Below are 14,788 nucleotides of genomic sequence, written 5' to 3'. Positions count from 1 at the left end.
AGCTGTATTATGAAATGGTACTTTTTAACAACAGGGAAAAAAGAAACAAATCTGAACATAACTTGGGACATAGTGCATTCTAAAATGTTAAGAATGTTTAAAACCATTCATTATACTATCTGCCTTGTAGTTAGTGAAGCTGCTTTTTATTCCAGGTGTAACCATAAGAATATATTCAAATTCAAAATGAGAAAAACCAATAACTAAATCAGCCATGTAAGGCATTTAAAATAATTTTCGATGCAAGACTTAGGCTCATAAACCTGCAAGGCCTACAATATTAGAAAGCATTGTTAGAGTGTTTGTACCTAAGATCAATCCTCTGCTCAGACAGCAAATCAGAGAGCACATGCTCATGAGCTGAACTTTACAGAAGCATAAAGATCAAATACCCACTTTAGTTTCATGTAAAAGGCATTCTTCTTCAAAAGCTCAGTCAGGTGCCTGATCACAGCCAGCAATTATTCAAGTAGATAAGTCAAGATTTTGTCTTTAGTGGAGACAGTAATAGAACAGCATTAATTAATGTAATTAAGTGTAATCCAGCATTCAGATTTGCAGTCAGAGTTGGCATTAGGTATTATTCATGGTATTATTTTGTAAGAAACTCCACTTGATCAGTTCCTCAAATCCCACAGAAACATATTCTCTAAAAAATATTAGAATGGATTTTGCTGCTGGAGGTACTGATTCCTAGCGAGATAAAAAACATAGTTGTTTTCATTATAGAGACAATTCAAATAATTAATCTATTTGAGTAAGGAAAGTTATGGGTAGTTCTATTTTCTTTGGTGTCCCTGCCATATTCTAGTATAAGTGTCTCAGGAAGTCATAGGATGTAAGAGCAGAGAAGAAAGATCCAAATTATTTGTTCTGTCTTCATAGACCATGGTCATTTGAGCAAAGCTTGCTTTTTAAAAGATAACAAAACTTGAGAACAAGAGAAGATAGATAACCCATTAATCTTTAAAAACATGGCAAATCATTTTCACTCTTTTCAATGGTAAGCAGGCAGGAATATTTCTAATTTGTTTTAATATAATTTAAGTACAAACACAGAGACCTTCCTCTGCCACCTCATCTAAGGAGCATGAGATGTGTGCTATCATGGAAGCAACTGAAAACTGTGTAGCCCAGGTTATGAGCATCATGGGATGCAGCGTTTCTCTGTGCAGTTAGTTTGGATTCTCACAGATGGTGTTTAAGTTTAGTGTGAGAAGACAAATGCATATTAAATCCATGATGTCTTCCCTTTTCCTGTCCAAGAGATGGGAAATAATGATTAATTCAGATAACTTCCTGTGCCTCAATATTCCTTTCTCCTGAACATGTAGCTCCTTAGAATCATATATCATGATCTTGTATTCATTGTGCAAATAGCCAGCAGCAGATCTGTACAAGGGGATATAAGGTTTTACAGGATGTATCTGCAACCACAGTGAAAGAAGACATGGGGAATGGAAAGACATGTAACAGGACATCCCTTTGTCAGAGCAGTAAGGTGTTTCCAGGTTAAAAATTTTTTTAGTTTGCAAAGGTATATCTCCTCTGAGAGACCTGCATGAAGCAGCAGCACAGGGTGACACTTCCCATGGCATCTAAAATGTTAAATGGCTTAGACTGTGTTTAGCAGTACTTCAGCTACTCGTAAGAGTGACTTCTCAGAAATCAATATGAAAACCACTTTGGGATCTTCCCGTATGAAAATCAAACTATATCATGACAAGATTATTTTTTTTTTTTTATTTCCTCTGAACAGCCTTCTTTTTCTCAATTAAATTCAACAAGATAGAAGATGAGTCTAAGGCAAGACTTTAATGAATATAACTCAGAAGGCTAATAGTAATTTCCTAAGGGATGACAAAGGGATCAGAGGGTGGGTTTTGTGACACTTTTCTGACAATGCTTTATTGGAGAAAAAAAGGAATGAGAGACAATTCTGAAAAAGGTCATGGAAATCAGCACTTTAGAACAGGAACCAGCTATTCTAGTTACTTCAGAGGAGAAAACAAGTTACTGCCCTCTTAATATACAGAAGAAATAGAATAAACATCAGAAGGAAAGTTCAGTAATGCCAGTGTATTGAACATCAGGTAAAGGGTATTCATTGACAAGGCAGATTATGGAATTACAATGACTGGAATTATCCTTTTATTTCAAGATAGACTTCATCTCTCTTTATCAGAGACCAAATATCAATGGTTAAACTTGATGTTACAGAGAACTGACTGAGCAGGCCTTTAAAGTTCTTTTCAATTCACGTTATTTCAGGCTTCTCCTGTACATCTCTCCTTTCACCCCAAGAGATCAACAGTATTAATTCAGCCTGGGAAAAACTCTGCATTTGAGATTTCTTGACAACACAAATAATTCCAGAAGTTAGGAAAGTTCATTAAATGTATTTAAGGAAACCATTTTTCGTTGTGATTTAAACTTAAGCCTGAATTCCCATAAAATGATTTATGTCCATCACTTGTGAAGGAGTTCTGATGAATAGATAAAACAGATATTTTTAAAACAGATTTTATTTTCCTTTCAGTATTTTATTCTCTATCGATAATGTTCCTGCTTTTCTTACCTCTTTTTCTTTTTTCTTCTCACTCATGGCTACAATAATTGTAGTAATAGAAATTCACACTTTCAAAAGACACATGGTGGCCATGTGAATAAGGTGATTCAGAAAGTGATTGCAGCACCCACTTTTGAGCATTTATTGAATAAAAGCATACCTTCTAGAAGACTGTGCTGCTAGTAATGCATATAAATGACTAGACATAATGTTGCACTAGTATGTGGAAGATAAAACAAAGAAAGGGATTAGATTAGTATTTACAGTGTGATTAGGATTGGCTTTCTTCCCAGTCAAATGCCTTTAATATTATTAAGAACTAATATTGCACTGAAAAGACAATACATTCTGTTAACTCATCGAAGTGAATCTACATATTCAAATCTAAATTAAATATATTCCATTTATAATCATCCCCTCTTTTCTCTAATTGCATATCCATTAATTTGGCTCTTTCTTACCACATTACTGAAAATGAGTTTCCCCATCTTTCTGTTATCATTTGCAAGCAATTCACTGAGGAAAAACTGCCCAAATTCTCCTGTTTGAGTTCCTGCTTCCTTGGGCCCTGAAAAAGGTTATTTTTACAGTGCGGCAGCTGAAATAGAGCAACTAATCCTAATGAAGGAAAAGCAGTCTTACAGCTCTCAAATGAGTTAGCAGATTGCAGTAGAGAATGATAAGAAACAAAGCACATACCCTGAGCTGATATCCTGGTAAGAACTATTCACATTACACCTATGTTGTTCAGTGCTTTTCAGTGGCCATCATCAACAACTGGACGTTTTGCCTTAGGCCCCAAATAAGTGTCCACCACAGTGGACAAATAAATAAATAAATAAAATAGCTAGTGTGAAAAAAAGCAAGAAAATATATTTTAGTGGAAGATAAAGTCCATCTCCCATGAAGGCAGAAAGACTTCTTTGCAAAATCATTAATAGACTTCTCGGATTAAAATTTCAAAACTGAAATAACAAAGTCTGAGATATCAGCACCAAAGCACTGGCAACTGAAGTAACTTCTTGGATCATTTTTTATCCACATTATTTTTATGAGATTGAGAGAAGTCAATATCCCCCATGCTAGAATCAACACTCTTAATTACCTTAAGTTAATTAAGGTATCATGGGATTTGAGCACTATCTGCAGGTTTCCTCCCATCCTACTGTTTCCTTAAAGGACAAGATCTTTTCTTCAGCAACTCAGTTGTTTCCCTCTGGTCTCTTTATTTCTCTTTGACTTTTATGTTTCTGCTTTCTAACATAAAAGTTCCCCTCACTCTTTCCAGGGGTTACTTTCTAACTGCAGACTGCTTGCCTTATCCATCCAGGCATACAGAAGATTCTATTCCATGGCATTACTCAGTTGCTTTTGGGAGAGGAAGCCTCCAGAGAGTGTTGCAGGAACCAGGCAACACCACCTAAAAATAAGTAACCTTCCTCCTCACTTCACAGCTAGACCTTTTCATGAAAAACAATATAGAGTAAATTGAAAACAAATCAAGCTGTTAACAGCAGCTGCCAGAAAAATCCCACAGGTGCTGCAGTTTTGTCACTGGGCCATCATCTGGCCTGAAGTTATGAGAGCTTTTGGCATGGCCAAAAGACATGTGACAGCAGCCTACTGACACACACACTGAGTAGCTTCAGCTTCCCCTGACCGAGCTCCCTGCGTCCCAGTTCCCTGCTGCCTCTTCACCCCATTGTACCTTATCTCCAAGCTAACTGATCTTGAGTCACTGCTTGGTCTCATCTTCCTACCACAGCCTTTCCTCTGTGTCCTCTCACATCCCTGGTACTGAATGACAGCTTCTTGGCATCTTCCTACTCTCCACAGCTAGTCTAGCACCTGCTCTACTTTAGGTAATGCTGTCGACCAAATTAATCACTTTATCCCTCTCTTTCCCCTCCAGTTTGTTCTCATTATTGACTCAAATGAAACACCATCAGAATAACAAAAAAGTTGACTTGAAGCAAATAGCTAGAGGATATATCATTTGAGAGAAATACATGTTTGGATACCTATTTGGTCAGTTCCATGTATATGAATCCTTTGGAAATTGTGTACCAAACCAGATGGCATTTTCTTCAGAGCCAGAATACCTGCAAGAACTATTACAAACTAACATCTCTACTTAAAAGTATTATGTAGTAAATTTCTGAAGAAAAAAAGGTATGAGGTTGCATATTAGGAAATAGTACTCTGGGGAAACGAACTGTCAAGTGTCTGAGGGGCCAGCCATTAGTGGATTAAGTAACTTCAAATTCCATTCAGCTGTGTCAACAAAGAGTTTAATCCACTCTTGCTTACTACCAAAATGTGAAATTCACACCCTTGGAGACTAAAGCCTTAATTAGGAAAGCTACCTCAGTATGTACTAATCAACTCTCTTCTTGGCAGTCATTACAGATATGCCAACAGCCGAGTGAACATGAGGTCTGGGAACCAAACAACTGCTGACAGTTTTTGGAAATGCAGGGTCCACCTGGGACAAATTATTTATTGTTATGTCCTAGGTTATGAATATTGTCATTAAGGAGAGGCATATTATTAGACTAAGGCTAATATATGCAAATTTGTCATCAGGCTTCTGATTTTTCCCCTTCATTTTCACACAGTAACCACCTTTGTGCATATTGTTCCTCACCCTTTTTAACAACTGGATTAAACCATTTCAGAGAGAGAGAGAATGAGGATTCAGGCAACACAATTTTGTCAGTTTTATCAAAAATAGTTTCAAACAAGAACAAAGAGGCACTGTTCAGACCAACGTTTTTGTTCTAAGCGAGACTGTATTTATTATGCTGAGATAGGGAAAAGGAAAAAGAGGCAAATATTTATACAAGAAAATTAAAGTAATGTCTATATAAATTAATGATACATTTGTCTGCTCAATACAGGAGACAGTAAGTCTGAGTTTATTAAATGTTCTTTAAGAAATAAACCATAAGACCAGGAAAATTCAGGCTCTCAAACCTATGTAATTGTCCTGAATAGTAAATCACTGATAGTCACAGGGTATACAAAAAGCAAGCAGTTTATGTAACAGCATTTACAGAGAAGACTGAGTTATAAACTAGATGTTTTGAGTAGGATGTAGTAAAAATATTTGTCTAACATTGCACCCAGACTTGGGAAATAGATAACAATACACTTTTGTTAATATTGGTTTCATTATGCTAATGCCTCAAACACCAATAAAGAGCGGACACCTTCAAAGGTACTGCATATACACCTATTTACAGGATAAATAGATATGCCAGTGAAAGAAGAGGAAACGAAACAGAGGACCACTTATCTTAAAACAGATCACAGCCAGGAAAAGACTACACTAGTCTGGCCGTGTTTAACGTCTTTTTCAGGCACATGGACAGTGAGACTGAGTGCGCCCTCAGCAAGTTTGCTAATGACATCAAACTGCGTGGTGTGGTCCGCACACTGGAGGGAAGGGACCTTGACACACTTGAGAGGTGGGCCAGTGCAAACCTTGTGAAGTTCAATAAGGCCAAATGCAAGGTCCTGTATGTTGGTCAGAGCAATGCAAGCACAAATACAGGCTGGGTGGAGAATGGGTTAAGAACAGCCATGAGGAGCAGCACTGAGAGGTGCTGGTCGATGAGAAGCTTAATATGAGCCAGCTGTGAGCACACACAGCCTAGAAAATCAAATGTCTCCTGAGGTGTGTTGAAAGAAACCTGACCAGATGACTATGTACAGAAGCTAGGGTATGCTAATTTGTAACTGTCCGGCAGAAAACCTACAGGAGTATTTACTGAGTATTATCAGCTATGTGAGTTCTGGTTCTCTGCTATGTATTTGCACCTTCTAAGGGTTTTATATCTTTGTAAACTTATTTGCCTTTTAGCAAAGAAAGCGCAAAACAGATTCACTGCAAAATCATCATTCTCCCACTGTTTACGTCATCAATAATATATTTTGCTCATTTGTCACACTTTATTTGCCATATGTTTGAAAGCATAGGAGAATTTAAGTCATAGACTTGATATTTTCTCTTATTCTTTATGAGCATTGTGCACAGACATTATTCCAACAGGATCAATGCAAGACCATTTACAAAAAAGGAAATATTTTAAGCTATTTGATATGACTCAAGAGTGTATTCAAGGACTATCTGCTGTGTACATTTTTGCTTCAGTGAGAAGAAAAACTGCTTTTATTAAAAAATTCTCTTGGTTGTGCTCTTGTGCAAGTTCTGGGAACACACTGAAGGTTTCTGATGTGCCATGGCTTCACATGAGCAGTGTCTAAGACTTTGTCAGAAAATATCTTTATTTTCACCTGACAGTCTGATGGAATAACCATTTTTACTTTCTGCCTTTCAGTCAAATTACTATGTCGTGATTGTTCATATCATGAACCTTTCATTGGAAATAATATTCATATGTATTTTAGTCAACTATAAAGGGGACTCTCTAGTAAAAATTCTCTGTACACAGAGCAGATTCTTTAATACCTAACCCTCTGCACTTATTAATTCATGTGGGGACTGTCAAACATTTCCCTAGGCTTAAAACTAATTACAGAGAGTTTGAATTGAACAGTTTGGGGTATTTTGCTTCTCAAAACCAAAAAAAAAATCCTAGCATTAAGTATAAAATCTGATTTTTTTGACTGCTTTTTGTTTAAGTTCAAAGAGGACAGTTATTTTTCTTAATAGATTTAAATTACTTTTTTCACATAAAATGTGACATTTTCAAGAAAAGATTGTTCATTTATTTTGTATCATTTCATTTTTCGGAAATAGCTTCCATTTTTCCAGACAATCCTAGTGAAAATTATCACTCAGGACACCTAAGTTTGGTTTTCAGTTGTTCTTTTTATTTTTTTTGTGGGAATTATAGAGGCTAAATGCGATGAATAAATGGATTTTTAACAGGTTTATTGCAATGAACACTTGCCAACATGTTCTCGGCTTGAAAAATAAAGCTCCTAAGATTTAGGATTGGCAACCTTTCTCCAAAAGAAAAATTTAATTAGAACCCAATTATACTAAAATTGATGTAACTGCTGAGGTAGTGCAATGAATACATTGAATCCCATATGGTGTGATTTATAATGGTCCCATACGGTGTGATTTATAATCCACAAGCAGTTTGAAGAACTACCTTGTTGTCATCTCTATATTCATATGCATTTCCTATTAATATCAATAAGAATTGTGTGACTTCTTTGCATATACTTGAGAAAAAACTTAAAGTCATATAAGAATCTCTATTTTACTATGTACTTACTATGGCTTTACAAAGCCAAGAGTAAACATGCATAAATTCACATTAAATTTCATTACTTTAAAGTTTCTATTGGAAAGGTAAAGAAGAAATTAAGTGAATCTGATAGACACGTAAGTATCACCTTAATTCTTTAGTACAGAAAACACTTCCTAGAAAACACAGTTTCCTATTTTGTACCCTATTACAACAATGTGAGCCCAAAATAATGTTTCTGAACTCATTATTTCTAGTTATTCCAGAAGTCTAGCAAACATCTCCAAGCTATATGTTCAACCATAGCATGAAAGATTTTTTGTTTAAACAAACACCCAGAGATACTCTGCCAGACTGTTTTCTTACCCTTTTTCTTTTTCCTGAGGGAATTCCTGACACTTTTAGAGGGTTTGTGTCTGAGATTACTAGTTAATTATATGACCAGAACTTAGAGCAGAAAGCATCTTCATGCTCTCTCTATGTAAGGGACAACATAAGGTACAAGACAATGGAGAATCAGCGGGATAAAAAGCAGTGAAGAAACGGTCTGAAGAAATAGCCCTTCTTGACTCAAGCTCTAAATAATTTCTAGTCAAATTTCAAGTCAGAAATAGCTGCAATTGGATATGTTTTAATGCCAAACAGGAAATGTTAATGATTAAATGGTAATTAGTTATTTACATGATTAGCATTTTCTACAAGATAAATTTGATGTGGACTTAAGCTATCTTGTTAAGCTTAAGCTACCTTCTCCAGAGATCATTTTGTATTTTAAAAAAAGGGTTTCTGTTAAATTGCAACCTGCATTTTAAAAAACAATTTTCTGTATGATCAGCATGATGATCAACTTTTGCAGGCTAGCTAAATGACAGTAAGATATTAAGTTAATGCATGAAACAAGTGTTTTGTTAAGAAGTAGAATACTTTTTTGTAATGGAAAGCTTCTTCTACTTACTTTCATTTTCTTACATACAAGAGGCTTAAAGATTCTTTTATTGTATCTATTTTCTTCAATTACACAGTCTAATTGCAGATCTGACAATGCCATGGGAATTGCCAGCAGTTCTGCTTGTTGGCAGCTAAAAGTCACTAAATGCTGATACTCTACATCACCGTGTAACTTCTCAGATCACACTTGCATCCATAACCCAAGCGCTGTCAAAGAAAGCTAACAGGGGTTCCTACAGAGGATGTGGGACTCTACGACCTCCCACACAAATGATCATTACTCTGCAGTATTCAGTGCTTGATTACACACTGTTGAAAGGTAGAAAACTCTATAGCAATGTGCCTTTTTTTTTTTTTTACGCAATTCAGGCTGCTGCTGTCATTATACAATCATCATAAAAATATTTATGTCTTTGAAAAGGAGTTAGTTAACTTCTGAGCAGGTACTTGGCCATTTGGGAATCTTGCAGGGTGTGATCATCGGCATGCTGGCTCTCCCATACATAGTGTGTGAAAGGACCCTTTCCTCTCATCTCCTCTGCACTGTCTCTGTTCTCTATTGCATTTGTGGGCAAAAAAAGATGAAAAATGAATTTGCATCTGCTCAGTTTTTAATAATACTATTTGGAAATATGTCTTTATTGGAGAGGGACTTTTAATAAGGGCATGTAGTGATAGGATAAGGGGGGATGGATTTAAACTGAAAGAGAATAGATTTAGATTAGACATAAAAAAGAAGTTCTTTACTGTGAAGGTGGTGAAGCACTGGCATTGGTTGCCCAGGGTAGTTGTGGATGCCCTACCCCTGGAATTGTTCAAGGCCAGGCTGGACAGGGCTTTCAGCAACTTGGTCTAGTGGAAGGTGTCCCTGCCCATGGCAGGAGGGTTGGAACTAGATGATATTTAAGGTCCCTTCCAACTTAAACCATTCTATGATTAGTTGCTTTTCTGGTCAGCACTGCTAAATCGTGTCCAGGTATAAGATGATTTGAAACTTTAATGTTTAATTGAAATTTGTTCTTGGGCCTGTTATCATCAGCCAGTATGCTGGAAAATGCAGACTGACTTCTTGTGATACAAGCTGTCACAGTGACCCAGCCACTTTGTCTCAATAAAAGCTAAACCCACTAAAATACATTTGCTTAAACATCTTAAACATCACACTTAATCATACTTAAACATCACACAGAACATTCAAGAAAATCATAGTAAAAGGTCATTGTTTACCTAATAAAGAAAATATCTCCAAATTAGGAAATGCTGGATTTACAGTGACCCTTGCTATCTTTAGCTCCTTCCCCATGCATAAAAAGAAGTTCCTTGGGAGTGGAACAGTTCGTGGTTCTAGAAGTAACAACCACCTCCACCTTGATGATGTCTCACTCAAAAGACAAGTGAGAGACACCAGTGATTTTAGATTTTCCTTCTTTATCAGTGCTCAGGCCCAGCAGCTAAGCCAGGCTATTAGAACAACGACAGATAAAATGTTAAACTGAGGCACAGGAGCCCATATAGCTCCTGTATACGTACACAAAGGTGGTTTAGAACAATGTCCTTCCATCACTGAGTGGAGTACTGCTACCGTCCCTGGGTTTTCTTTGCTGAATCTGTAGGAAAGTGGTAATGATGAAACATGACAAACACATCTGTCTTTGCCTAGAGAAAAAAATGGAAGCAAACAATGTCTAGACATTGAAGAAGCATTTAACTGAGGCTAGTGCACAGTAAAGGCTATGACATTTGCCATTACTGCATTCTCTCCTATGGATATTTCCCCTGCTGTTCACAGCTCCACTCTCCACAGCTACAGTATCAGATCAGAGAAGCTGCTGTAGACTCACAAGCCCACCCAAAGACATGCTGTGCTTTTCTGAAATGTGTTCACTGTTACTGAAATTAGGTAACTCTGCTCTTGGATTGGGGGTAATGGGGCTTGGCAGCATTTACTTTCAGACACTGGGATGCTCGAAGGTAAGGGCACTTTGTCATTTTAGAACTGGCAGTGCTTTTAGATAATATTGATTTTATTTCATTGTCTTGAGATCATCTACCCTTAGCTCTAAGTATAACTGCAGACTCTCACACCTCTTAAAATGCAGGCTGGAATGTACTCCCCAGCTCAGCCTCGGCAAATGGCTGTGCACAGCTCTGCAGAGTGCTGCAGAGGCCAAGACATAGTATGTGCCGCTGGAAATAGGGGTGCTCCGAAAACCAGTCACAGCACTCAAGCAATAGCTAGCTATCCAGGCCAGGTGTTGCAAAGAGTTTCAGCAACAAGAGACAAATCTTGAGGCATGCTTATAGGTTTCATGTAGGCCTGGGATTTGCAGTGAGAAGAGTGAGTCAGCATGCACAAAGAGAAAACACAAGGGGCTCTCAGGCACCCACCTTTTATACCTAAAATATATGGTATTTCCGTTAGTAGTTCAGATGGACCACAGTCAACAACATCAAGCACAACTAGCTTTCCAAAGCTGTGGTGGAGCTAGTTTCCCATTATGCATGTAGGGAGGGGACAAGCAGGCATAGGATACAGCTGAAACATCTCCCATTCATCTTTTTCCTGTCCTGACTTTCCTTTTCCCGTCCTTTACTGTGAGAAGTCCTTTACTGTGGCTGCTACATGCCTTGGGCATGAAATGAGAAGAGGCTGAGATGAATGAAAAGAGAAGGGTTTTATGTGTCAAGCAGGTAAGTACTACATGGTGCAAATGCTGGAGGGGCTGTCTGCTATAGACATTATAGTGCAAGGTCTTGAAAATCACAAATATCAGCAAAGATATGCTACAGCATGGGGCAGCAGTAATATAGACTGGTTCATGGAGCAGCTCAGAACTACAGTGTTTAAAGCAGCTAAGCTACAGTGCCATGCCTCTTGGGAGAGATACAGCACTAATACCTTCTTGTGTCTACTCAACAGAAGTGTCCTTTCTGAATCAAACTTGCACTACAAGGTGCATTGAGCTAGTAATGACAGAGAGCTTCTGATACACAAATTATCTCCCTTGTTTAAAAAATGAACAAAATCCCCCTCCTGACAGATCAAAACCAGCTCACCAGATTAGTTCCATATTACACCTTTTCTGTTCCAAGTCAATGCTATAGAAATTTACCAAGTGTATCATCTTGTAATACAAAATCCAAAATTCTTGAATTTACCTCATACACCAAAAAACCTCACATATAGCCCCAAGAGAAAAAGGAAAGAAAAAAAAAATTGGCTCCACTATATTGCCATCTTCCTGCTGGCTTAAAAGTCATTAACAGATATTCATTGAAATCAAACAGAATTCTTTTGTATTCTTGCTAGTCACCAAGACAGCAGTACAACAGGGAGACAGAAACAAGTCAGAAACAATTAGAAATGAAGGCACCTTGTCAAAACTGAATTAGACAATTGCCTAAATCAAAACAGAAATCAAAAGCAGTTCTGGCTAAGCAATATACTTTTGGCACTGACCTGCCAACTTAGCGGCTGCAAGATGTGCTGTTATGTAAAGCATGAGTCAAATTCTTCAGCCAGACTTCCCTTTTCACTCCACTGGATCAGGACCAATCCCAGAAGCGTCTGAATGTACTTGTGAATTGTACTTAGTTCTACTTTTGTTGTATATTTCTTGAAATATAAAACTTTCTAAGTATTTGGGAATATACAGCTCTTGAGCTGTACGTTTCCAAATGTCTGTCTCTCATCCACATCACAAGAGATCTCTAACCTATTAAAATTTTTGTGGTTTCAGACTGTGTTTGCCAAAATGCAGTCATACTGGCACTCTTTGAGGCAGCAAAGACCATTTGAAGACATGGTTTTTTGGTCTATCCTTGGTTTTATTCTTCCTCCTCCTGTGTCCACTTTTGGCACAGTAGATGGGGCCTCTCTCTAGGCAGGAGAATAAAGAAGACTCATCATGGGACCAGAAAGATGGAAGAAGCTAGTAGCATCCATGTAAAGCCCTGTTCATTACTAGCAGTATAAATATACGGATGGATTTTCAAAGGCTTCCAGTGATTCTGTGACACTGAGTTGTGGTGTTAGTGAAAGGCTGACTATTGTCAGAATATCATTTTAGAAACAAGTGAAGAAAGAAAAGGTACTGGAAATCAACACTGCGAATCTTCAACTTAGTATCAGTCCATTTAAATTATGAGAAAGCATTTTTCTTTTCTACTCCCAAACTGACTCTTCTTTGCTTCTATTTCCATGAATCTGTTTTGACTAAGTCAAAAAAAATCTATGGGACAGGTGTGTTGTGAAAAGTAAAGACGTTGTTATCTATTGTAACCAAAGTGGCTTTGTGGAAGACATCACTTCACAATATAATACTAAATGAAGTACCCTTCTTTTGAGAATTCAACCATACTTTTAGAATTCAGAATTGCAATGTTTCTATTACAGGCAGGGTGAGGTGACAAGATGCTATCAGACTTATTTTGTACTAGCTCTAGTCTAGGAGAAAAAAGTCTCACATAGAGGAAACAGGGAAACTCTGTTCTCTCATTTTTTAAAGACTTCTCAATCATTGTGAAAATATTTTTTAAAGAAACCAACTCAAAACTCAGGAGAGGAGGACAGAAAAGATCTGGTGCTTCTGAAATAATGTTTTCTTACCAAAAAATAATAAAATGGTATTTTAACAACTTTATTCTGGCATAAACCTCAATGTAGTACCTGAAAAGCTGACATGATCTCATTTACAGATTTCCTTTGTTGCTTTGACTACTGCTAGAAGAAAATACTGCATTCTACAATATTTTTTTTTGTTAGCAAGAAGTGTTGTCTGGAAATAGCATCATATATACCATTGCACTTATACACAGTGTGCACAAAAGCACAGTAAAATGTGCTTATTGGGTTAGCAATATATCTAGTAATGCTCCAGGTTAACTAGGTCCAGACAGATTAACTAATTCCCTCACACCACACTACAAGAATTTGAGAAAGCGTATACAATACTTACTCAAAACAGGCTTTGAGTACAAGGCCTGGGAAACAATGAACAAAAATTGTGCTGATTTCCTAATAATAAGGAGTTCTAGTCTATCTGGGAATACCTTTCCCACACAACAAAAACAACAGGCTGTATCCTGCAGTTCTGCCAGAAGGCAGACTCATGCTGTCCATATCGCATAGCAACTTAAGGCCCTGAGTGAAGAGTCTGAATCAAACACAAGCATCGAATCTACTATACATTAGATTATTATTTTTCCAGTAGGGTACCTGTATCATCTGGTAATTTCTACATCAGACAAATGCCTTCAGGAAATAAAATGCACAATGGATTTAGAAGTCCTATGAAATGTTATGTTGTGTAGAGAAATTGGAAAACAAAATGAGAAGCAGTGAACCAGGAAAAAAAAAAGCAGAAATAAAAGGGAAATTTGATCACAGTCAATGATCACCATCAAGAGTTCAGAAAGAAGGATAAGCTTTTGTGTTTTGTGGGTGTAAAATATCCATGAGTAAAAATGATTCAAGACTCATCAGAAGGGAGGAATCCAAAACTCTGGCTGGCATCCAGGAAGAATTAGTGGCATAAAATTAAAGAGGAGTTCTGAGAACATGTGGGCTCATATGGAACTGAGGCATGGAGAAAGAGAAAAGGTGAAATGGAGAAAAAAGGAGGACGAAGCAGTGTTAGGCAGTAATAGATAACAATTTCCTAAACTGTTACAGATAGATTTACAAGTTCGTGCCAATCTGCTGCTTTGCATAAAGTTTTCCAAGGAGCCACTGAAGCCGTAGGGCCGCTGCAGTCATCTAGGGCATGTGGTTTGGAGCTGGTCTACACTGGTTTTCACAAGTTTTCTCATTTGAATGCTGCACACAACTTTAACTACATTACATAATGTAGGTCTCACCAACCGGACCATGCTAGTTGACATGCAGAACTTCAATCTGCTACTTTCCCTGTTGAGTGGTAACAGTTAGGGATTTTCTTAGGTAACTAGTTAAAATAATTTCCAGATTATATCAATATACCTTTTTGTAGCCTTAAAAACTGGGGTAGGGGTATAAATAACCTTGATGGTAGGGGAATTGCAAAAG

Source organism: Pezoporus flaviventris, unplaced genomic scaffold, assembly GCF_033815535.1.
Source record: "Pezoporus flaviventris isolate CSIRO_AGI_PZ_B2104156 unplaced genomic scaffold, CSIRO_AGI_Pfla_v1 ptg000066l, whole genome shotgun sequence".
NCBI classification, from domain to species: Eukaryota; Metazoa; Chordata; class Aves; order Psittaciformes; family Psittacidae; genus Pezoporus; species Pezoporus flaviventris.
Note: the sequence above shows the minus strand (reverse complement) of the source record.